We start from the raw sequence: 25,063 nt of genomic DNA, 5'->3' as shown, positions 1-25,063 counted from the left end.
GTGCACTCGGGGGGGAGATGGGGTCCCTCAGCCCAGCCTGTGCCCTCTCGCAGTCTGGGACCCCTCAGGAGATAATGACCTGCTGACTTAGGCCTGCTCCTGGGTGGCAGAGGGCAGGCCCAATCCCTAGGTGCAGCCCCTGGTCGGGCTCAGAGCAGGGCCTATTGGGGAGTTGGGGTGCCGCCCCCTGTCATGCACAGAGCAGGGCGGATGGGGAGGTTGTGATGCCACCCCTAGTCATGCTCAGGTTAGGGCCGATTGGAGGGTTGGGGCACCGCCCTCTGTCACACTCAAGGCAGAGTCGATAGGGAAGTTGCGGCGCCACCCCCTGCCACGCACAGAGCAGGGCCTATCAGGGGGTTTGGGTGCTGCCCCCTGCCATGTACAGAGCAGGGCCGATCAGGAGGTTGGGACGCTGCCCCCTGTCACACACAGAGCAGGGACCATCGGGGGGGTTGGGGCTCCGTACCCTATCACACACAGAGCAGGGCTGATCAGGGGGTTGGGGCGCTGCCCCCTGTCACACACAGAGCAGGGCCCATCAGGGGTATGGGGAGCTCCCCCTTGTCATGCACAGAGCAGGGTCAATCAGGGGTTTTGGGAGCTCCCCCCTGTCATGCACAGAGCAGGGCCAATCAGGGGGTTGAGGAACTCCCCCCTGTCACATACAGAGCAGGGCCCGTGGGGGGGGTAGTTGAGGTGCCACACCCTGTCACACTCGGGGCAGGGCCGATGGGGAGGTATGGCTCTACCCCGTCTCACATAGAGCAGGGCCCGTGGGGGGGTTGGGGCGCCGCCACTGTTACACACAGAGCCGCAGGGCAATCAGGGAGTTGGGGCGCCGCCCTCTATCACCAACAGAGCAGGGCCGATCAGGGGGTTGGGGCGCTGCCCCCTGTCACACACAGAGCCGCAGGGCAATCAGGGCGTTTGGGCATTGCCCCTTGTCACGCTGATCCCGGTGCCGGGAGGCATCGCGGCTCCGCTGATCCAGCCTGGCAGGGTCACAGATCCGGGTCCCAGATCGCAGACAGCCTTACCCGCTGCCGCCTGCCTTCAGTATGCAAATTAGCTGCCATCTTGTTGCTTCAGGGTGGGGGTCCCCACTGGGGTGCCTGGCCAGTCTGGGTGAGGGGGTGAGGGCCGTTTTCAGGCTGGCGGGCGACTGAAGCTCCAAACCTCTCCTTTTTTTCTTTTTTTTTTATTCTGGCATTTATTTACCTTCTATGGCTGTCACTGGAGCTGAGAGCCGGCTTTCTCTCTGAGGCTCGGCTGAAAGCAGGTTTCTGGCGTTTGTTTTCTATATTCGAAACAATGTTGCGACTCCAGCTCTGAGATCCAGCTGGCTGACAGGAGGTTTCTGGAGTTTTGTTTATCTTCTGTAAATGTTACTATGTTTCCAACTGAAGCTCAGAGGCTGGCTAGTGAGGCGGGGAACGTTGGAGTCCACAGCAAGCAAGCCTCCTGTTAGCTTCCAGCTGCCTGGCTGCCGGCCGCCATCTTGGCTGACAGTTAATTTGCATAAGGATATGCTGATTAGCCAATGGGAAGGGTAGCGGTCGTACGCTAATTACCATGTTTCTCTTTTATTAGTGTAGATTTAGTTTAGGGCCCAAGAATCAAATTGAGCCTATGATTGCTCATTACATTTTTTAAATTTAAATTCTTTATTTTTTAAAGTATTACATAAGTATCCTTTCCCCCCCATTTACCTCTCCCTGGCCACCTCCTTCCTCCCCCAGATTGTTTGGATCTTACAGCACATAAGTTAAGAAGGATTTTCACACTTTTAAAGGACTTTGAAAGAAAAGAAACAAAGAAGAATATGCAAGACAGACTATTTGTGGCCTGCAAAGCCTAAAATATTTACTTTCTGACCTTTACATAAAAGGTTTTAAAATGTTGATTTAGTCAAATGAGAGGAATTTAGCTTAACCTCAAATTGCCTCCTATAGGACAAGAAACTATAAAGCATTTACATTAATTTGAATGCCATTAACCCAAAATTTTTTTATAATTGATTCTAAATTAGATTAACATTTACAATTAAATGTTTTAGCAGATGACTTACGTAAAAAATATTATTAAGAACATATTATATTATGAAGAGAGCAGACTGGTGTTGAGGATTTCAATGCAAGAATTGGTATACCAATACTAAAAATAAATGTTTAAAATGATGGTTAAGTGGTATTAGAAATGTCTCCACTAAGTAAATATATCAGAAATGCCCCTAACTTCACTAATTACAAAATAAAAATCTCTTCAGCCTCCTTGTCAAGGAAGAAATGCTTGCCTAGTATCCTATTTACTTAGAAATAGGGAGATGTTGGTTACGATAAAAACTCAACTATGATTCTTTGTCCATGGCACCCAGAGGTGTGTCTGTCATTAATCCTTATTAGGCTAATGAATGATGCTATTTAGCAAATGGATTCTTTCTGCAAATATGGAAGGCTTCAGGCAAGTAGGTATAAAGAGCCTCACATGACACTAAAAATAGTCATTTGTATTATTAAACCTTTCAAACTTCAGAGGGACATCCACTTTTATATTGGTCTTCTTGCTATCTCGCTTTCAAACCTTCCATACAGTTTGGAGGAAATAAAATGAAGTAAATAAGTGCTCAATAGGTTATGTCATTCATTACTTCTACTGTGAAATACTTTGTAAGGTACCTATTTGATGCTAGCATAAAATATTCCCATCCATTAAAAAATGCCTATCAATAAGCAATCTAAAACAGAACATGCCAAGCACTGTACCTAGAACTATAGGCACAAGATAGCTATGTCAGGGTTCCTACCCTTCTGATAATTGATGCTCTCATAGGGAAAATAAACATATCAACTCAAACCACAGAGCACAAATACTAAATGGAAGACTATGTGCTGCAGTGGCACACAAGAGGGAGCCATGAAATAATAAAACTACATTTCTGTTAAAAATCATTTTTCTCTCTACTTCCCAGCTATTTGTTTATTTGATAAATATTTCAGTTTGCACCTGTTTGCATGTCAGTAGACAATGCTGATGAGCAAGACCCAGTCCATACTTTAAGGAGTTTATACTCAGAGGAGATAGGATGCAAAAATAACTCTATTAAAATTTGGTAAGAAATGAATATATAAATTGGTTTTGGTGACAGCAGAGGGAAAAAAGACTTTATGTTGGATCAGCAAAGATGTCAGTAGAGCAATGCTGTTTGAACACGACCTTGAAGGGCTTTTGGGGATCAATGGACAGACATCTTGAGTAGAATAAGCTTGCAAAAGGAGCTTGGGAAAATATACCTTGAGTAGCTGTAGAGTACACGTAGGGGGAGGAGGAGATTAGAGCCAGATCTTCTGGAGTTTTGAATACCAAGTACCAAGTTATCACACCATTGCTCGAGGAGAAGCTTTAGCCTACAACAGAGTCACTTGGAGGGCTTGTTAAAACCCAAGCTGTACCCTCAGTTACTAATTCAGTCGCTCCACAGTCGGACTGAGAATTTCCATCTTTAATAAGTTCCCAAGTGATGCTGACTTGGTATTTGAGAACCACTTCTGGAGTGTTAATCTGGTGGCTGTGTGCAGGATGGTTTAGCAAAGGGGAGATTATAGATGGAAACACCAGTCAGAAGACAGTTAGAAAAGTGGGGAGAAAAGTGAGGGACTAAAGTGGAATCAATGGAAATAAGACAGTGAATTATAGACAAGGGATGGTGTTTTCAAATAAAAATCCAGCACCATGTTGTGTTGTGTTGTCCGACCACTGTACAACTGAAGCCATTAAATACATGGATATTAAAACAATGTATAATAAGAAATGAATTGCTATTAGTATAATAGAAAGTATCATTAGTTCAACGTTCTGTATTAGTTCAAAGTTCTGTATTATTTAGAGCAGTCACTTCCTTTTAAGTTATGTGAAAAGGCATCATTTATTTCTTCTGGTATTGAATTTGTCTAAAACACAGAAGTAAACCAGGGAGGTGTGTAGATGTGAGACTATTTTTTTTTAATGTTAGACATTTATAAATGTACACGAAGATATAAACTTTAGCTCATAATCTAAATTTGATGAGACCACAAAGGGTCTTCTAATCAATTCTTCTGCTCTCAGGAATAAATACCTTCAAAATGTATCCAGATCTATAGTTGTATGTTGTATTTGTGAAGATCCTGATGGTGAGACTTTTGAGTGAGGGCAGTATAATGGGTTCTAGATGGTTCAAATCACAATTCTTAAGGTTTTCAGTTTAGACTAAACCTGTGTATTCAATATTATTGTAAGCTCTACCAGTTATTCCTACTAATTAGATACTAATAAGTAATTAAACACTATTTTTCTTTTACTTTTTCTAGGGACTTGTCCTGTAATAAGATAGAATTTATTGAAAAGAATGCATTTGATTCATTACCTCTTTTACAATATATGTAAGTTATAAATATAACCTCATTGTGTTTAGGAATTTCATGAAACGTAATTGTAAACCTTTTTGTTATTTATTTTGAAGTAAGATTAAAATTTTATTACTAGAAAACTACTAAATTTATGTAGAAAATCCCATTTGTCTCTAGCATAGATTAGTGTGAGAATTCTGTCACATTCCGAATGAATCATTCTATCTTCACAGCAAAAGAAACCATCAACAAAACAACAAGAAAGCCCAGTGCATGGGAGAACATATTTGCCAATGATTTTTCCAATAAGGGTATAATCTCCAAAATTTACAGAGAACTCATACACCTTAACAAAAGGAAGATAAATAATCCAACAAAAATGGGGAACAGGTCTAAATAGGCACTTTGTGAAAGAGGACATACAGAATGCCCAGAGACATATGAAAACATGTTCAAAGTCACTAATAATCAGAGAGATGCAACTCAAAACAATAATGAGATAACATTTCAGACCAATCAGAATGGCTATCATCAACAAATCAACAAATGATAAGTACTGGTGAGACTGTGGAGAAAAAGGAACCCTCCTCCCCTGCTGGTGGGAATGCAGACTGGTGTAGCCACTGTGGAAGAGTATGGACTTTCCTCAAAAAGTTAAAAACAGTATGAACCATACTATAGCAGTGGTTCACAACCAGGGTGATTTTGCACCAGGTGACACTTGGCAATAGCCAAAGAGAGTTGTAGTTATCAGAACTGTAGATTTGCTACTGGCATCTAGTGGCAGAGGCCAGAATTATTGTTCAAGGCAAAGGACAGTTCCCCATGATAAAGAATTATCTAGCCCCAAATGTCAATAGTGTTGAGGTTGTGTAGCTTTATTTCAGAGAAATATAGATCAGTTTAATAGAAGCATTTTTTTTATCTAATGCACCACATGTATAAACATGAAAGCATAAACCATAAGCAAATATCTCCCATAGTAAGAATTTTGGTATATAGAGGGAGTATTGAGGTTGTTTTATCATATATAAATTAGAATCTCTACTAAAGGATAAGTGATCTGAAAGAATTTTTTTCTCTTCTTTTGCTCTTGTCTTTTTTTAATAGAAATCTTGGTTGCAATTTAATCACCAAAGTGAACTTTGGAACATTTCAGACCTGGCATGGAATGCAGCTGTTACACAAGTTGTAAGTGGAATAGAAGATGAACACCTGTAAAAAGCTATGTGTAAAAACTTCATACAGTGATTGGTTGGCTGGGTATAAGCTCAGTTTTTTTTTCTTCTTTAAATGAGGAAACTAAGGTACAAAGTGTCCAAGAGACTTGTTTAACTGACATATGCCATGCTCTGCTTTCCCAGAACTGACTTTTGGCATGGGCTTCTTTGTTTTCAAGAATTGAGGGGGGAGGGTGGTAATACTGAATTGAGAGGAAAATTTATTTCAGCACTGGGAATAAAAGTTTGTGTCAATTAAGAAATTTATTTATTTGATTGATATGTAATCAAAATATTATTTATTTTTTAAACAAACATCCATTAAATTCCTAGTAAATGTCAGGCACTAATAGTCAAGAAATTGACAAGTAAATAGGTGATTACATACACTATAAGAAAGCCTGTGATGCAAGAATACACATGGGAGTATGTGATAGGAGCATGGCTTTCACCAGTTCCTCTTACATCTATCCCATTTGTGGCTCCAAAAGCAAGGAATTAGGTCTATTTTTCTTTTTAACTGGATGGTTTACACTGGATTTTTAAAAAGTTCTGGAGATGATAGAAAAGCACCTTGAATTATGAGGACATTGGAAATGGTATTTCCTTGCCCTGGCCGGCTTTGCTCAGTGGATAGAGCACCGGCCTGGGGACTGAAGGGTCCCAGTTTAAATACTGGCCAATGGCACATGCCTGGGTTGCAGGCTTGATCTCCAGTAGGCGGTGTGCAGGAGGCAGCATATCAATGATTCTCTCATCATTGATGTTTCTATCTCTCTCTCTCTCCCTTCCTCTCTGAAATGAATAAAGAAATATTGAAAAAAAGAAAAAAGAAATGGATTTTCTGTAGAGCAGGAGCTTCCTCTCAGCATAGTTAATAATGGGGTTTTCAATCTGAAAGGTTCTTCAGTATATTTTTCTTTGCTATCCACTTCTTTCTTCTTCTTTTTTATTTTTTACTTTCTCTTCTGCACTTTATCATTCAGAGACTTGGGTAGTTCCCCAATTAAGAATCCTTTGTAGCCCTGGCCTGTGTTATACAGTGGTTGGAGCATTGGCCCATACAACAAGGGATTCTGGGTTCAATACCTGGTCAAGGGCACACAGCTGAGTTGTAGGTTCTATTTCTGGCCCTCATTGGGTCATGTGGTGGAGGCAACCAACCCATGTGTCTCTCTCACATCGATGTGTTGTTGTTGTTTTTTTGTCTCTCTCTCTCACTCTCTCTAAAAAAAGAAGTGGAAAAAATATCTTCAGGTGAGATTAACAACAACAAAAGAGAATGCTTTACAGATTCTAAGGGTGATCTCTGGGAATAGACGAAAAATGATTTTTTTAACCTTCACGTTTTGAACCAACAAAATGAATATAAACTTTCATAGCAGTTATTAAAAATGCAGACAATTTTAATTCTATTGCATTTTCCAGAATTCTACATGAAAATCCTCTGATGACTGTTCAAGATCCATATATTTTAATTTGCCAGCATTGAAATATTTGTAAGTATTGCAACAATTTCATGGCTCATGAGATGATTTCTGTTCTTACTTTTGTCAAAGAAGAACAATTTTGCATTTTGACAAAAAAAACTCATAATTTAAATTTTAACTGGGTTATTCTCAAAAATGATTTATTGGCACAGAAAAGTGATAAAAAATGTACAAGGGCAAGACAGCCAGCAGAGAAAGGGAGCAGTGTTGAAAAACACATTCGGCCATGAAACATGTAGATGCATGGAGAAATACCATGGATCTCAAAAAGAAAAAAGGAAGAAGTTATACATTCTGTGCTTTTTTAAAAAAGTGATCAAATAGTGGTTGGAACAGAGAATGAGAAGTAGGATGATGGTAACACAAAAACAAAATAACACATTGTACTGTTCACCAAAGTCATTAGTTTGATGATGAAAATACATTAATTTGATGATGCAATACATTTAAATTTCTTCAAGAAGAGCTCTCTAAAATGATTATGTATGGAAAATAAACTAAAGCACCTTGAATTATGGAGCTGGCTTGACAGAGAAGCCAGAATTTAGGTCAACAGATGTTGTTAAGTGTCTTTTTCAAGAATAAAATTTTTGTCTTTGGGTTCATATCATGCATGTTTGGTCCTTCTCCTTCAGAGACATGGGAAGAACACAAGTGACATTGACAACACTTGATAACATTCTCATGACAGCTCCTGAATTAGAAAAACTGTAAGTTGATTTTTCTTTTTGTTTTTTAAATATATTTTATTGATTTTTTACAGAGAGGAAGGGAGAGAGAGATAGAGAGTTAGAAACATCGATGAGAGAGAAACATGGATCAGCTGCCTCCTGCACATCCCCTACCGGGGATGTGCCCTCAACTCAGGTACATGCCCTTGACCGGAATCGAACCTGGGACCTTTCAGTCCGCAGGCTCCATCCACTGAGCCAAACGGGTTTCGGCAAGTTGATTTTTCTTATATTTATTTTCACTTGGTTCTTATGGTTTGCTTTTTTATTTTCTTAAGTCGGGTTTATTTAAGTATAATTTGTATTTAATACAATTCTCTCTTTTAAAGCGTACAGTTTAGTGAGTTCTGATAAATGTGCAGTCTTGATAAATGTAGCACCATCACATTAGAGATCCAGAACACTTTTATCATCCCCACAGGGCCCCTCATATTTCTTCTTTTTTTTAAATGTATTTCTTTATTGATTTCAGAGAGGAAGGGAGAAGGAGAGAGAGATAGAAACATCAATGATGAGAGAGAATCATTGATTGGCTGCCTCCTGCACACCCCTTACTGGGGAATGAGCCCGCAACCCCGACATGTGCCCTTGGCCGGAATCGAACCTGGGATCCTTCAGTCCACAGGCTGATGCTCTATCCACTGAGCCAAGCTGGCTAGGGTCCCCTCATATTTCTCTGCAGTCAGTTCCTCCTCCCACCTCCAGCCCCTGTCAAGTACAGGTCTGATTTTTTATTGTTATAGTCCTGCCTTTTGCAGAGTGTCTTATAAATGAAATCATGTAGAGCAAGTGTGTCAAACTCAAAAGCTAACACGATCCAAATAAATGAGGCATGTGGCCGTGGGCTGTGAGTTTGACATGCTGTATGTAGTGTAGCTTTTTGTGTGTGGCTTCTTTCATGTAGCATGATCCTTTTGAGATCCATCTTAGTTGTTGCATCTATCAGTAGTACATTTCTTTTTTTATTGCTGCATAGTATTCCAATTGTGTGTATATACTAGTTTGTTTCTGTAGTAATCGGGTAATGGATATTTGAGCTGTTTCTGGTTTTTTGGCTATTATGAATAGAGATGCTAAAAATACTCACATGCAGGTCTTTGTGTGAACATACGTTTTCATTGCTTTGGAGTAAGATACCTAAGGGTGGGGTTGCTGCATTATATGCTGAGTGCATATCTAACTAGTAAAGAAGCTGCCTAACTGTGTTCTAACGTGGTTGTTCCATCTCGCCTTCCCGCCAGCAGTAGATGAGAGTTGCAATTGCTCCACAGTTTCACCTGACCTTTATATTTCTGTTTGATTTTTTAAATTAGCCTTTCTAGTAGGAATGCATTTGTATTGCAGTGTGATTCTAACTTGCATTTTCTAATAGCTGATGTGTGGAATGTCTATGTGAAAATACATTTTTCAATGGAGTGTCTGTTCAAATCCATTTTAATTTGATATTTATCTTATTATTAAGTGTTAAGAGTGTTTTATATCAAGTCCTTTCTGTAAGATATGTGTTTACTAAATATCTTTTCCAAGGTTGTGCCTTCTATTAAACTTATCACTGAAGACCAGAAGTTTTTTAAAAATATATATTTTTATTTATTTTAGAGAGGGAGAGGCAGAGGGAGGGGGGAGAGAGAGAGAGAGAGAGAGAGAGAGAGAGAGAGAGAGAGAAACCTCAATGATGAGAGAATCATTGATCAGCTGCTTCCTGCATGTAACCTAGTGGGGATTGAGCCTGCATCCAGGCCTGTGCCCTGACCTGGAATCCAACTGTGACCTCTTGGTTCATACGTCAATTCTCTGTCTCTAAACTACACCGGCAGGCTGGAGTGATTTTTGTGTTTTTTTTTGTCTTTTTTTAATACTAACCAGGAGATATTTTTCCTATTGATTTTTAGTGAGGGTGGAAGGGAGGAAGAGAGTGGGATAAAAGGGAGAGAGAGAGAGAGAGAGAGAGAGAGAGAGAGATATCAATGTGAGGGAGACATATCAATTGGTTGATTGGTTGCCTCCTGCACACCACAAAGCCATCATTAAATCAAACTGTCTATAACCTCAAAAAGCTGTATCATGTCCCTTTTATAATTCTTCCTTCCCACTCCTCCTTGCCCTCCCCATTTCCTGTGCAAACACTGATCTGCTTTGTGTTACTATAGGTTAGTTTGCATTTTCTAGAATTTTATATAAATGAAATCGTATAGTATCTACTCTTTTCTAACTGGCCTCCTTTCTTCAGCTGATTATTTTAAGACTAGAGGCTCAGTGCATGAAAATCGTGCAATGGGGGCAGGGGGGCGGGGGAGTATCTCTCAGCCCAGATCTTGGTGGATGCCCAGTGACAGCTCCCTATAGGTAGTGGGCCTAAGCTAGCACTTGAACATCCTTAGCATTGCTGTGGAGGCAGGAGTGGCTCCCGCCACCACCACCACCACCACCGCTGTGTTCACCAGCCATGAGCCCAGCTTCTGGCTGAGAGGCATTCTCTCTGTGGGAGTGCACTGATCACCAAGGGGCAGCTCCTGTATTGAGCATCTACCCCCTGGTGGTCAGTGCACATCATAGCAACTGGTCGTTCTGCAGTTTGGTCGATTTGCATATTAGTCTTTTATTATATAGGTTTAGTCTATGTTGTTTTGCCTATCAATAATTCATGTCCTTTTATTGCTGAATACTATTCCATTAAAAATGGATATATCAGTATTTTTCAACATTGATGGCTATTTGACTTGTTCCAATTTTTGACTATTACCAATAAAGCTATTGTGACTATTTATGTACAAGTCTGTTTATGGAAATATACTTCAATTTCTCTTGATAAGTGCCTGAAAGTGGAATGGCTATGTCATACAGTAGGTGCATGTTTAAGTTTTAAAAAACAACTGTTTTCCAAGTAACTCCTTTGTCACTAATATAATTCTGTATGTTTCCACTTATAGTATCTTACCTAACCATTTGGCCTGCTGCCTCTGCCAATTTAAAAATCATATTGAGGCTGTTGCAAAGACAGTCAAACTGAATTGTGAGATCGAATGTGTGACCGACACACCTTGTGGTGAGTCTCAATTGCCTGATGATAAACTTTTTAATTTTTATTTTGTTTTCATTTTTTATTTGTAATCAATGACAATACATTTTTAGGCAAATAAAGTAACTGTATTATTTTTATTCATTTAATCAGAGTTCAACTCTAAAATTTTAAGAACTTCTCTTTGCTAAAAGTCAGATGAACGGAAGGATATTACCATTAATGGCTACATCGTGTGTGTTGTGCTCTCTGCTGGGTGCTTTGCTTCCAAAAGAGAAATTGTTCATTAGTGTGTCACGGTTTGTAAATTCTTTTGTATGCATTAGGTTTCAATTGCCCTTTGCAGTGTAGACAGATGAAGATACATTTTTATTTTGTTTGTTTTTGCAAGTTTATGAAAAGAGTACAAATGATGCTGTTATATGTAAGTTTTATTTGGAACCTGAGAGTTTTTGGATCCATCACCAGAAGCTGCTACCCAGCCCTTCTAAGGCATGGGAGGGCTCTTTCTTTATAGACTGTGCACCTCTGAACTTGCTCTGAAGCACAAGGTGTTCTATCCACCAAACAGTCGTGTGCTTTTAAGTATTTTTCTACACGTTAGGTTTATTGGCAGCTACTTGATAACTTCCCAAATGTGTTTTCATGCCCAGATAGCTTAAATACAAGTTTCTATCAGTGATCTGTGCTACTGATATAGAGTCAGTGTTGCTTATTTTGAAAACAATGTTTTGACCAATGATATTACTCCCTTCTGCCCCAACAGTGGGCAGAACAGGCATTTTCATCTCCTTTTAAGGTGAGTGAAAACAAGACCAGAAAGGGCTGACAGCTGTCACCTCGTGCCCAGGTCTCCAGCTCCCAGTTTGGGGCTCTCCACAAGCCCATGCTCTTTCCCAGGACGTTACCTCCTTCTCTCACCCTTATCACCACCAGCAATACTTTTAATTCTTCTGAAAATCCTTGTGTACCAGCTGCACAATGGTGCACTTGACCTTCACACAGTCAGAATCTTTGGATGGTTCCCCAAGTACAGCTGAAAATATAAGAAATGACATGAAATGATCGCAAAGTAGTTATCTGACAAAAGTTATTTTTCCCTTATGTATTTTAGAACCCCAAATATTATTCCATAGATTTATTGAAAATTCCACAGTGGTACACAACCTGGCAAGTCTCTTAATGTACATCCTAGATGCCTGCCTATATCTTAAGCACAGAGTGAGGGCAGACTTTTTTTTTTTCTGTTTAGAGCCGTCTGTTATGGGGCTGGCATATGTGGAAGCAGGGCCCAAGTGAGGAATCGGTGGGTTAGTGGAGAAGGGTGTGTCCAGATGAGGACGTGTTAGCCGTGGGTGTTAATCGTGGTCATCTGTGATGGTAGCAAGAACACAAGCATTCTGAAGAGCGGAGAGAGGAAGGCTCAGGCCCCCTCTGCATCTGAAGCAGGACAGGATGGGTGCGTGAATGTGAGGAGTTCACAGTAGATCTGCAGAGCGTCTAACTGAGTGGGTCTTCCAGCCCTGGCTTTCCTCCAGTAACCGGCAGTTGGCCCTTGGGGACCAATGGAATAATCCTAAATATAGTCACCATATGTCATGCTATGGAATGTTCTAAGTAATTAACCACTTTAAAAAAAGAGACAGTTTCTCCTTTTGTTTTGTGGACAATCATAGATGTAAGTTGGGGTTTATATTTCTCTTCTCCAAACGGCACTCAGATACTTGCTGATTCCCTATATATTGGACTTGGATGTATGGCTGTGGACTGACAAATAACTATCCCGTGAGTCTTTCAATATCAAATTCGATTTCTTCTTTTTTGACAGATGAAGAACTCATAATAAAAGGACCGCTAATGAACACATTACAGGCCCGGCAGGACTCCAGCACTGAGCTGACCATTGAGCCAGAGAGGGCATCCTCAGTCAAAAAAGGCGACACTTCCGCATCCATTATGAGTGAGCAGCTAGACTTTAATGATAAAAGTGATGTTAATAGTGCACTAAATTACCAATTGCCTTATTTCTTGGAGGGAAATCTAGAAGATATAGAATCAACTTTATTACCATTCATTAAACTGCCTCTTTCAAATGTATATGATGCAGATATGTCCCTGAATCATTTGAAAAACAACAGATGAAATCCTTCTCTTAAACCTGAACTTAACCATTCAAGTTTCAAAAATTAACCGAGGAAACTCTTTTCTGGAATAGGCCTTCTGATGAGACTGCTCACCGAGGAGCAGGAAGTAAAGATATCCAACGCAGAGTGGAATGAGGAACAATGGAAAGATGAGAGGATGCAAGCCCTCGGGAAGCAGGAAGAGAGGGTGTCTAATGAGGTAAGGACAGGTCCTGAAACACCTGACCTGGACTTTTAGTCAGTTTAGGACAGTGATGGAGAACCTATGACACACCTGTCACAGGTGACACACAAACTCATTTTTCTGGTTGATTTTTCTTTGTTAAATGGCATTTAAATATATAAAATACATATCAAAAATATAAATCTTTGTTTTTCTATGGTTGCAAATATCAAAAAATTTCTATATGTGATACGGCACCAGAGTTAAGTTAGGGTTTTTCAAAATGCTGACTCGCCGAGTTCAAAAGGTTCGCCATCACTGATTTAGGACATGCCATGAAAGTACCCAGGTAGGAAGACCAGGAGCACCTCCTCTCAGTCGTGTCTTGATCATGTGACTTTGGCTTAGACAGTGATCTTCCACTTTGCTCATTTAGAGATCTGTGCCACTGTTCCTAGGGTACATGAGAAGAGGACCTAAATTCTAAAATAAACAAATTGTACAAGAACATGCTAATGATCAGATTACATAACAATCCGATGTGGTATGTTCTTTAAAAACCTATAAGATTTGGTATATTGCTTAAGAACCATGTGGAAAGGTGGGGTTTTAGAGTAGTAGTTAAGAATAGCTAGCAATTCATTAGAATAGGCTAGAGAATAGTTACTTTTTATGCTTTCTATATCTTTGTGGGGTTTTTTTAATGTTGTTGTTGGTGTTCTTATTCTTGTTCTTCTTATTCTCCTCCCCTTCATTCTCCTCCTCCTCCTCCTCACCCTCCACCTCCTCTTCTTCCCCTCCCTTTACACCTTCCCCTCTTCCTCTCCCTCATCTTCCTCTTCCTCCTCCTCCTTCTAGCTCAGGCAAGAAGTGCCAAGATATAAGAAGGAAATCATCATTGCATCACCTGTGATTGCAGTAACAACGTTTTATTTTGTAGTTTTCTGTCTCCTTGTGGTAAGAGAACAGTTAATTCAGATTTCCAATATATAGTCCATCTTTGAGGAGGTTCAGAACCCACAACCTGAAAATCAAAGCCACTGTCCTGTCTACTCCTACTTGATGCTCTTCTTTAGTCATGAGCACTGAGATATGCTTTATTCTTTTTTTTTTTATTACAAATTATATTCTTGGGATGTCTAAAGGAAGCCCACTCCTTGAAATCTCTGAAAATGAAATCAAGATAACAAGCCATTAGACCCTTTTAAAAATATATATTTTTATTTTATTTTTTAAAAAATATATTTTATTGATTTTTTACAGAGAGGAAGGGAGAGAGATAGAGAGTTAGAAACATCGATGAGAGAGAAACATCGATCAGCTGCCTCCTGCACATCTCCTACTGGGGATGTGCCCGCAACCCAGGTACATGCCCTTGACCGGAATCCAACCTGGGACCTTTCGGTCCGCAGGCCGACGCTCTATCCACTGAGCCAAACCGGTTTCGGCAAAAATATATATTTTTATTGATTTCAGAGAGGATGGGAGAGGGAGAGAGAGATAGAAACATCAATGATGGGCTGCCTCCTGCAAGGCCCTTATTGTGAGCAAGCCCGCAACACAGGCATGTGCCCTTTACTGGAATTGAACCTGGGACCTTTCAGTCCACAGGCCAATGGTCTATCAACTGAGCCATACCAGCCACTAGACTATTTTGAAACTTAAGTTTTATAGGCCTGATTTGATATGATAGCAAAATTTCTTCAACTCAAAATGTACGAGGTTGAGTTGATGTACTCACCTATTACTCTCTTCCTGATTTCTTACTTTGTTGGATAAAATGAGGAGAGATATAGAATCTCCAACCTCATGGAGCTATGTCACCCTAGCAGATGGGACATGGCATAATGATAAAAGTGTGATCTTGTCAATTCTTAAGGTATACTTAGCAGCTTTCTTCTCCAGTGTGTAAGGCATGGTGTTAGTAGGTTCAGTTAAAACACTGCAACCTAAATCCTGCATCAGGCTTCACTAAAGCATGTCATGTTAGAGTCACCTGTTCCTAGAGCTTGTCTGTGTCCCTTTTGTTCAATTACATAATGGTGTACTTTTCCCTATAGGCAGATTGCTGACATTAAAAGAATGATTTTGTAAGCTGATGATCTTGACTCTACCCCATAAATCCAACATATTTTCTTTACCCTTTCAACAGTCATGACAGCCCTCCATTCCAGCCAAAGGCACCCCACACCATAACCTAGCCACACCAGCCCCATTCCCACTTTTTAAAATGCCTTTGCCCATCTAAAATTCCCTTATTGTGCTCTCCCTGGGGAAGTCTGGTGAATATCTCAAAAGCCAGCTCAGGTTCATCTTTCTTCAGGAAGCTTTCCCAGAGTCTTCCAGCCATGCTGTTCCTAGTTTTTTTGTGAGCTGTGTCACTATTTCTCTTTGAGGTAATAGTAAGGCAGTTCCATCACCTGAGAACTTAAAAATATGGTAAACAATTTTTAAAAATGTGCCTCCCCAAGAGAGAAATACCTGGGTGAACACATCATGGAGCAGAGCAGAGATGTGTAAAGACCAAGTGGCTTCAGACCTATATGTTCCTAAGACTTCTGAAATGTCACATTTTTAATATTCTAATCTGTGGAAGAAAATGAAAAATGGGAATAGAAAAGCCACCTAATTATTTGAGAGGGAAAATAATAGCAGATTTATATTCTCATCTTAAACAAACATATTTACAAAATGTAAAAAAAAATAGAACCTGTATAAGTACTAGAAGAAAACAGAAGCAATATATTTATAATCTGGTGGTGGGAAACAGCTTTTTGAGCCTGATACCACAGGCAGAAACTTTGATGGATTTGACCACCTTGTCTGTGACACCATTAGCAAACTTAGCACTGGTTGATGCCAAGCACAGGATGAAGATGTTTCCATATACATGAGTGATTCAATCCCCACAATCCTGTGAGGAAGATAGTACCACCTTCTCCCATAGATGGAGATGGACTTAAGCTCCCAGTGGCAAAGGCAAAAGCAGGACCCTGTTCTGCCTGACTGCGAAGTCCGTGCTTCCTACTCCACTGTTCTGTGTCCTTAAAGACAAAAACACTGGGGCCAAGGCCGCTGTTTCTCAGTAGTTAGAGCATCAGTGCAAGCACCGAAGGGTCCCAGGTGATTCCAGGACAAGGGCAGGTACCTGGGTAGCAGGGCACCTGCCATGCAGGAAGCAACCAGTTGATGTGCCTCTGTCACATTCCTATTTCTCTCTCTTCTTTCCCTCCTGCCCCCTCCCTCCCACACTCTCTGAAAAACAATGGAAAAAATATCCTTAGGTGAGGATTAACAACAACAAAAAAGAACACTGGGGAATATTTGAAACATTGAAATTCAGTGAAAGCCACTAAGGATTAAGTTATTTAATGTAAAAAGAGTTCCATAAATCAACAGGAAGAAGACAATCTAGGGTGGAAGAGGGCAAGGGCTGTGAAGAGTAGGCTGTGTGTAGACAGTCTGTCACCATATCTGTCCATCTTCTCTTGGTTTATAGGGTGTGGATTTTATTAGCGAGGTCTTTGTCACCTCACAGTATGAAAGTAGTCTGATATTTTCTTCTAGTCCTTTTTGTAATATTTGTTTTTTTTCCTCAAATTAAAAAAAAACTATCATTGGTTTTATTTGCTTTTCTTGTAGTTGACTGTTACTCCCCTACATGAAGATCCAATTGTCTTAAAATGTTTTATTGAAGATCTCATTCTTTCTTTACTGACCTGAAATCTGTGGACTCTATTCTGCTGACCCAGTTATCTTTTTTTGTACCAGTAGCAGTATCACTATACATATATTTTGATTGATTTCAGAGAGGATGGGAGAGGGAGAGAGAGATAGAAACATCAATGATGAGAGAATCATTGATCAGCTGCCTCTTGCACATCCCCTGCCAGGGATGGAGTCTGCCACCCCGGTATGTGCCCTTCACCAGATTGGAACCCAGGAATCTTCAGTTTTCAGGCCAACGCTCTATCCTCTGAGCAAAACTGGCTAGAGGATATAATTGTCACTATATAATTCCAGTTCCTTTTTAAACTCCTTTTTGGAAGCTAAACTCCTCATTTTTGATCTTTTTCATACATTTCATTGCATATTTTCTCTACCAAATGTCTGTTGGTCGGTTTATGTTTAAAAATCATCTTGGAACTTGAATAGGATTACATTGCACTTGTAGGTTAATTTAAGGAGAATTGGCATCTTTACTACCTTGGAGGAACATAGTACTTCACTTGTGTATTCATTCTAAAGTCTTTTAGAAGAGTTTTAATGGGTCTTAACATTTTTTGTTAAGTTTGTTTCTTTATAGATTTTATTGATACTGTAAATGGTCTTTCATTTTTTATGGGATTTTTAATTTTTTTAAATACTCAAATCTTCATTGTTCAGATTATTACAGTTGTTTCTCTTTTCTCCCCCTATAGCTCCCCTCCACCCAGTTCCAAACCTGCCCTTTGCCCCCCACCCCCACTGACCTCATCCATAGGTGCATGATTTTTGTCCTGTTTCTTCTCACATCCCCTCCATTTCCCTCCACAAGAACAGTCAGTCCACTCCCTTTCTATGCCCCTGATTCTATTATAATCACCAGTTCATTCTGTTCATCAGATTATTTATTTACTTGATTTTTAGATTCACTTGTTGATAGATGTGTATTTGTTGTTCATAATTTGTATCTTTACCTTTTTCTTTTTCTTCCTCTTCTTAAAGGATACCTTTCAGCATTTCATATAATACTGGTTTGGTGGTGATGAACTCCTTTAGCTTTTCCTTATCTGTGAAGCTCTTTATCTGACCTTCAATTTTGAATGATAGCTTTGCTGGATAAAGTAATCTTGGTTGTAGATTCTTGGCATTCATCACTTTGAATATTTCTTGCCACTCTCTTCTGGCCTGCATAGTTTCTGTTGAGATATCAGCTGAAAGTCATATGGGTACTCCCTTGTAGGTAACTGACATTTTTTCTCTTGCTGCTTTTAAGATTTTCTCTTTGTCTTTTGCTCTTGGTATTTTAATTATGATGTGTCTTGATGTGGTCCCCTTTGGATTCCATTTGTTTGAGGTTCTCTGCACTTCCTGGACTTGGAAGTCTATTCCTTTCACCAGATAGGGGACGTTTTCTGTCATCATTTCTTCAAATAGGTTTTCAATATCTTGCTCTCTCTCTTCTCCTGGCACCCTTATAATTCCGATGTTGGTATGCTTGAAGGGGTCCCAGAGGCTCCTTACACTATCTTCATAATTTTGGATTTCTTTTAGTTTTGCTTTTCTGATTGGGTGTTTTTTGCTTCTTCGTATTTCAAATCATTGGCTTGATTCTTGTGATCCTCTAGTCTGCTGTTGGAACTCTGCATAATATCCTTTATTTCAGTGAGTGTATGCTTAATTTCTAGTTGGTCCTTTTTCATACCCTCGATGTTCTCACTAGATTTCTTAAGGATCTCACTACATTTATTGGTGGTCTCTTCTGTCTTACTAAATTTGTCGGCGGTTTCTAGAAAGTTCTTGAAAAACCTTAAAAGTGTGATTTTGAACTCTAAATCCAATAGTATGCTTTCCTCCATTTCTGTCATGTTTGTCTCCACATTTTGGCTGCTTCCCTGTGTGGACAGAGTGGCCTTCTGTGCTAGATGTCCTATAGGGCCCAGTGGCTTAGTCTCCCCAATTACCTGAGGTGGACATTCTTGGTGCACCCCCTTGTGGGCTTTGTGCACAGTCTTGTTGTAGTTAAGCCTTGATTGTTGTAGTTATCACTGGGAGGAATTGACTTCCAGACCTATTGGCTGTGAGAATCAGCTGTGTCTGCAGTGGGAGAACTTCTGTGCTGAAGACACCCTTCTGGGGCAAGACTTGCTTCCTTGGGGCTTTGGTGATCACTGAGTCTGCCCCCTGAGTGTGACCCTTATGGATCTGAGGAGTTGTAATCTGGATGGTCCCACTCTGACCACTGGGTACACTGGCTCTTGGATCTAAGGAGGTGCTAATTTAGCCTCTGCCTGAGGCTACCCAGCAGGAGCTACAAAGAGATCTGCAGATTCCCCTTCTTTTTGGGGGGGTTTGGAGGTGCCCAGATGAGGCCCAGCTGTGAAGCAATGCAAGCTGCTGTGGGGCCTTGGGCCTTCTCTTGCAAGTGCTGGGTCTGTCTGGCCCAGCTGCAAATTGTTGGGTAATTTTCAGATTGCAAAGGGCCAGGATATTCATATGCAAATCCTCTGCCTCATTCTGGGTGCGGCTGGATATCAGGGAATCAACAGGGCAGAGCAAGCAGCTATGGCTGATCCTCAGCCCTGCCCTAAGAAGCCCCGAATCTCAGTGTCCCAGTAATTGCTGCAAGCAACTCTGAGGGAAAGCCGCCCTCAACTTCCGAGTTTTGTCCGCTGCCAGACAGTCCAGTTTCTCCCGGTATGAGTCCTGGGTCCCCAGAGACTTCCCCGAACTGCAGTTCAGAGCAGTTGGGAGCTGGAGACTCTCTCCCGATTCAAAAAGAAAGCCACGTCCTCAGGTACCAGCACCTTTCCGTGCGCTAGACCCTCCGTACCTCTGCACTTTACTTTCGCAGCTCCTCTGACTCTCAGTGTGCTTTTCTCTCTCCTTCTAGTTGTAGAATTTCCACTCAGCCAGCCTTCCTGTAGTTCTGGATGATGTCTGTTTTGTCTTTTCATTGTATTTTTGAAGTTGTTGTGGGAGGCAGCAATTTCCGGTGTTTACCTATGCCGCCATCTTGGTTTCTCCCCTATTTCATTTTTTATTAATTATTTGTGGTATGTAGGAAAGCTATTGAAATTTGCATGTCTTGATTTAGCCTTCTTACTGAGTTGTCATATTACTGCCAAAAAATTTTTAATCTATGCTTTTGGGCTTTTTAGGTTGTGCATCATCTCATGTGCAAATAGGTTTTGTCTCTTTCTTCCCAGTACTTCATTTTTCCTATTACATTGATTAGGACCTCCTCGACAATGATAAATAGTAACAGAAAACAGAGCTGCTGTGTAGGTTTCGGGTAGATACTTTCATTTTCTTTGCTACTTCTAAGAGTTTTTATTGGGAATTATGTGCTGAATGTTAGCTGAAACAGCCAAGAAAATGCATTGCCAGCTGCATGCAAGGTCCTAAGATAGGACTATGGAAGAGTAAAAGGACTAGGCAGAGTCTGTCCTCAAAAAGTTACCATCTCACTTAAAAGAGAAGGAATAAAGTTTTAGAAAGAGTGGTCATTGTATGAATAATCACGATGCTGTTTTCTTCCAAAATAGATTTTTCGGAGGAAGTTACAAAAAAGACGAAGCTCAAGGTAAATAAGGGTCTGGAGATTTTTAAAGTAGAATTTTATAAGGAAAGGACCTTCCTCTTTCTGTAAGCGGCCAGAGGTGACCTCTGAAAATGGTTTATTATTCACCTGAGTCAGAAAACCTCACAAAATCATGAAAGTCAAGAGATTTAAACCTTTGTGTTCACTTTAAGGACACTCGTGAAAGTACACGGGTCATCAAGGGTACGCATATCTGAAAACCACCAAGCATCTGAAGGATGTCACTTTATAGGAGCAATGTGTGCAATTCTGTCATTACAGTGGTAGAGTTGGTAGGCGTGCTCAGGCCAAAGAGAGAGGCTGGGTCAGGATTGGGTGCAGGTTGGTGACCCCAAAGAGTGCTGAATTTTTGCTGCTGTTAACATAAAAAAAACACTGTAAAGAATTTTTGTGAGTTTATTTGAGCCAAACTGTCGACATGCTGGGAAGCAGAACCTCTAGGAATTGAGGTAATGCTCCAAAGAACGGCAGGTTACATCCGTATTTATGCATTGCAATCAAAGGAAAGGGATGTAGGTGGATTACATGAACTCCATTGGTGATAGATTAAAGAGGTGGGATAAAGCAAAGCAGGAAAACCTCTGGGATAGGATAAAAAGTGAAATGGTGGACATGTGCTGCTTTTACATAGATGGACACAGGATAGTTCCACATCATTAACAGTTGACAATTAACTTGACAACATAACAATGAGGAAATGACCTGGTGATATTTGTTGCACCCTGAAGGTCCAGAAAAAAAGAGGAATTTACAAATTACCCAGACATTTCACAGATATGTTATCTTAGAGGTAAAAAGACAAATGGGCTCAGTAAAGATCTAAGTTGATCTTTGTCAGGGAAAATACTGGCCTAGGACATGACAACCCACTATAACCTGTTTGCAGTTAAATATTGAATTTTCAGACCATCTTTTGTGGTTACTTTCGGTCTCTGAGTCTGCAAGACTGCCATGCAGGCCTCCCCTGAGCTTTTCAGGTTGGCATGTGGCCCCTTTTGTCCACACTGCACATGCTTAAAAATGCAGTAAGCAACACTGAAAATCCTGCCTATACCCCATGCCAAGCCACATACATAGGTCTCCCAGAGACATTGCAGGGCCATTTTAAACTGTCACAGAGAACTCGAAGCCCAGCAAGCAAGGAATCATTTTCAAGGTCCCAGGTCTGTGGTGATTTTGCTCAGGAATATGGACCCAGGTATCCAAATAGTCCGAATAAGACCAGAACTATATGTGCGAGAGTCATGGAGAATGGCATGAATCACTAACTGTTGGTATGTATTTTCCTCCAAGCAGCTTTTTCTCCAAGTTCAAGACATCAAAGGCATCATCAGATATTGACATCGAGGTAAATTTGAGGAGGACAAAGTACTGTGGCGGGACAAAGCAGGGCAAATGTAGAGTTCATGTCTCCCGATCTGTTTTCTAGGAACGTGGATTTTGGAGAAAGCGGCTTCTTTGGCTAAAAAATATTTATGGAAAAAAGAAAAACACACCAAAGTCAGAGGAGCAGGAGGTCTTCCTAAAAAAGTAAATAATTGGGAACACTCAGAATTCTTATGTAAAATGAGGAAATAATGAATAGTTTAATTGTTCCTTTCAAGAGTCAAAACCTTGACCTTCTTCTTTTTCTTCTTACCCTAGGAAGCAAAGTACATCCTCCCCTTCTTTAACAAACATTGACTCAGAGTCAGCTGAGGACACAGGAGGGGAAAGTTCTACCTAAAATATCAAAATGAACGCCAACTTAAGGATGATTGATTATGGCTTATTAATAAAGCATCCCGGTGTGTGAAATTCGTGCATGGGGGGTGGTGGTGTCCCTCAGCCAGGCATGCACCCTCTCCAATCTGGGACACCTCAAGGGATGTCGGACATCCCTCTCTCCATCCGGTACCAGTGGCTCATAACCACTCGCCTGCCTGCCTGCCTGATTGCCTCTAAGTGCTTCCGCCTGACAGCCTGATTGCTCCCTAACCGCTCCCCTGCCAGCCCAATTGATGCCTAACTACTGCCCTGCTGGCCTGATCTCCCCCAGCTGCCCTCCCCCACTGGCCTCATTCCCCCCAGCTGCCCTCCCCTGCCAGCCTGTTTGACCCCAGCTGCCCTCCCCTGTGGGCCCAATCGCCCTCAGCTGCCATCCTCTACCGAGACCCATCTCCTCCACTGGGACCCTCCTCCTTCACATGAGGTGGAGGAGATGCCGATACTGGCCTCCTCTGTGCCGTGTGGAGGCATGGGAGTCCTAGACCTCACCACGTAGAGCAGCACTGGGCACGTGGCAATCTTTTGGTGGCTCTCTTGTGATGGCCATCTTGTGATGACATCGCTTGCAAGGACATGAGGACCACCTAGGCCAGGGGTGGGCAACCCCTGGCACGCATGCCAAACATGGCACGCCACTAAGTTCTGCTGGTATGCAAAACCCTCTCATAATCTTCCATTTACAATTTCTTTCTTAATATCGACTTTTTTATTTTTCAGATAAATTCAGTGTAGGTGCATCTTAGATAAATAAACAATTTAACATAACAAGTTATCTTTAAGACCATAGACATGGATTGACGAGAGAGGGGAAGAGCAATTTCTATGCCTCTGCCTTAACTCTTCCTGCCTTCCTATATCCCACCAGTGTTTTGGTTTCAACCATATACGCTTGTGAATCTTTGTTCTCACTGATGAATTTTGTTAAGTCTCCTAATAGGAATAGTCTGACGGATGAAAGTAGTAGCTCGTGCATATCTCTGAAGGTCACAAAATATAAACCTGATGTAAAATCTCTGTCATCAGTGATACAGGAGCAAAAGTCCCACGGATAATATCAGAGTCATAAAGTTTTCGGTCAGACTATCAGTGTACATGTATACATTGAAAAATAAATGTAGCCCGGACTGGTTTGGCTCTGTGGATAGAGCGTCAGCCTGCGGACTGAAAGGTCCAGGGTCCGATTCCGGTCAAGGGCATGTACCTTAGTTGCGGGCACATCTCCAGTTGGGGGTGTGCAGGAAGAGGCTGATCGATGTTTCTCTCTCATGGATGTTTCTAACTCTCTATCCCTCTCCCTTCCTCTCTGTAAAAAATCAATAAAATATTAAAAAAATATATATGTGAAAAACACCGGAGTTTGCTGACTCGAACAACCACTTCAAAAATACAAATAAAAGACAGAATGGACATCATCCAGAACCACAGGAAGGCTGGCTGAGTGGAAATTCTACAACTAGAAGGAAAGAAAAAAGCACACCGAGGCTCAGAGGAGGCCCAGTGAGGAAGTAAAATACTAAAGTGGGTAGTGCATGGGGAGCAGGCTGGCGGCTGAGGGCGCGTTTGTCGTTTTCAATCAGGAGGGAGTCTCAGGCTCTGAGCTCCAGTTCCCGGCGGGTCTCTAGGGACCCAGACTCACACAGGAGAAGTGCAACTGTCTAGCATCGGTCAGAACCCGAGGGCAGCTTTCTCTCCTTGGGGCTTGCAGTGATTCTCAGGACACTGAGAAGCAGAGCCTCTGAGGGCAAGACTGAGAGCAGCCATAACTGCTAGTCCCACCCTATTGATCCCATGGGACCAAGCCCCGCTGGGAGGCTTTTGCTGGATAGCCACAGGCAAAGGAGAGATTAGCACCTCCCTAGAGATTCAGGAGCCAGGAACCCCAGAGGTCAGTGTGGGACCATCCAGTTGGCAGCTCCATGGGACCATAAAAGACATACTCAGGGGGCAGACTCCGTGAGCACCACAGCCCCATTGAAGCAAGTCTTGCCCGAGAGGGGAGTCTCTAGCACAGAAGTTCTCCCACTGCAGACACAGCTGATTATCACAGCCAATTGGGCTGGACGTCAATTCCTCCCAGTGATAACTACAACAATCAAGGCTTAATTACAACAAGACTGTGCACAAAGCCCACAAAGGGGTGCACCTAGAGTGTCTACCTCAGGTAATTAGGACACTTAGCACAGAAAGGCACTCTATCAACACAACGAAGCACAAAATATGCAGAGACAAAGAAACAGGACTCAAATGACAGAAATGGAGGAAGGCAAACTGCTGGGTATAGAGTTCAAAACCACACTTTTAAGGACTTTAAAGAACTGTCTAGAAGCCGCCCATAAATTTAGTAAGGCCCTCGAAAAGACTGGTGACACCACCGATAAATGTAGTGAGGCCTTCGAGAAATCTAGTGAGACCCTCGATGTTGTGATAAAGAACCAACTAGGAATTAAGCATACACTGACTGAAATAAAGAATATTATACAGACTCCCAACAGCAGTCCCGAGGATAGCAAGAATAAAGTCCAAGATTTGAAATACGAAGAAGCAAAAAACACCCAATCAGAAAAGCAAAATGAAAAAAGAATCCAAAAATATGAAGATAGTGTAAGGAGCCTCTGGGACCCCTTCAAGAGTACCAACATCGGAATTATAAGGGTGCCAGAAGAAGAGAGAAAGCAAGATATTGAAAACCTATTTGAAGAAATAATGACAGAAAACTTCCCCTACCTGGTGAAAGAAATAGACTTCCAAGCCCAGGAAGCACAGAGAACCCCAAACAAAAGGAATCCAAAGGGGACCACACCAAGACACATCATGATTAAAATGCCAAGAGAAAAT

General features: G+C 41.3%; 3 long non-coding RNA genes across 3 annotated transcripts; all 3 read left to right on the top strand.

Moving 5' to 3' along the window:
- The first annotated feature begins 7,733 nt into the window (after window positions 1-7,733).
- LOC139016780 (uncharacterized) lies at window positions 7,734-12,803 on the top strand. Its single transcript, XR_011472723.1, has 3 exons — window positions 7,734-7,808; window positions 10,760-10,875; window positions 12,677-12,803. It is a non-coding gene; the product is annotated as an uncharacterized lncRNA (long non-coding RNA).
- A 364-nt stretch (window positions 12,804-13,167) lies between these two features.
- LOC139016779 (uncharacterized) lies at window positions 13,168-21,842 on the top strand. The gene is made up of 4 exons (XR_011472722.1): window positions 13,168-13,191; window positions 14,014-14,112; window positions 20,406-20,443; window positions 21,758-21,842. It is a non-coding gene; the product is annotated as an uncharacterized lncRNA (long non-coding RNA).
- A 63-nt stretch (window positions 21,843-21,905) lies between these two features.
- On the top strand, window positions 21,906-22,258 carry LOC139016778 (uncharacterized). Its single transcript, XR_011472721.1, has 2 exons — window positions 21,906-21,991; window positions 22,106-22,258. It is a non-coding gene; the product is annotated as an uncharacterized lncRNA (long non-coding RNA).
- Window positions 22,259-25,063: the final 2,805 nt, after the last annotated feature.

Source organism: Myotis yumanensis, unplaced genomic scaffold (genome assembly GCF_028538775.1).
Source record: "Myotis yumanensis isolate MYYU_CA2020_CCGP unplaced genomic scaffold, mMyoYum1.0.hap1 SCAF_9, whole genome shotgun sequence".
Classification (NCBI taxonomy): domain Eukaryota; kingdom Metazoa; phylum Chordata; class Mammalia; order Chiroptera; family Vespertilionidae; genus Myotis; species Myotis yumanensis.
Note: the sequence above shows the minus strand (reverse complement) of the source record. Positions and strands in the feature narration are given on the sequence as shown.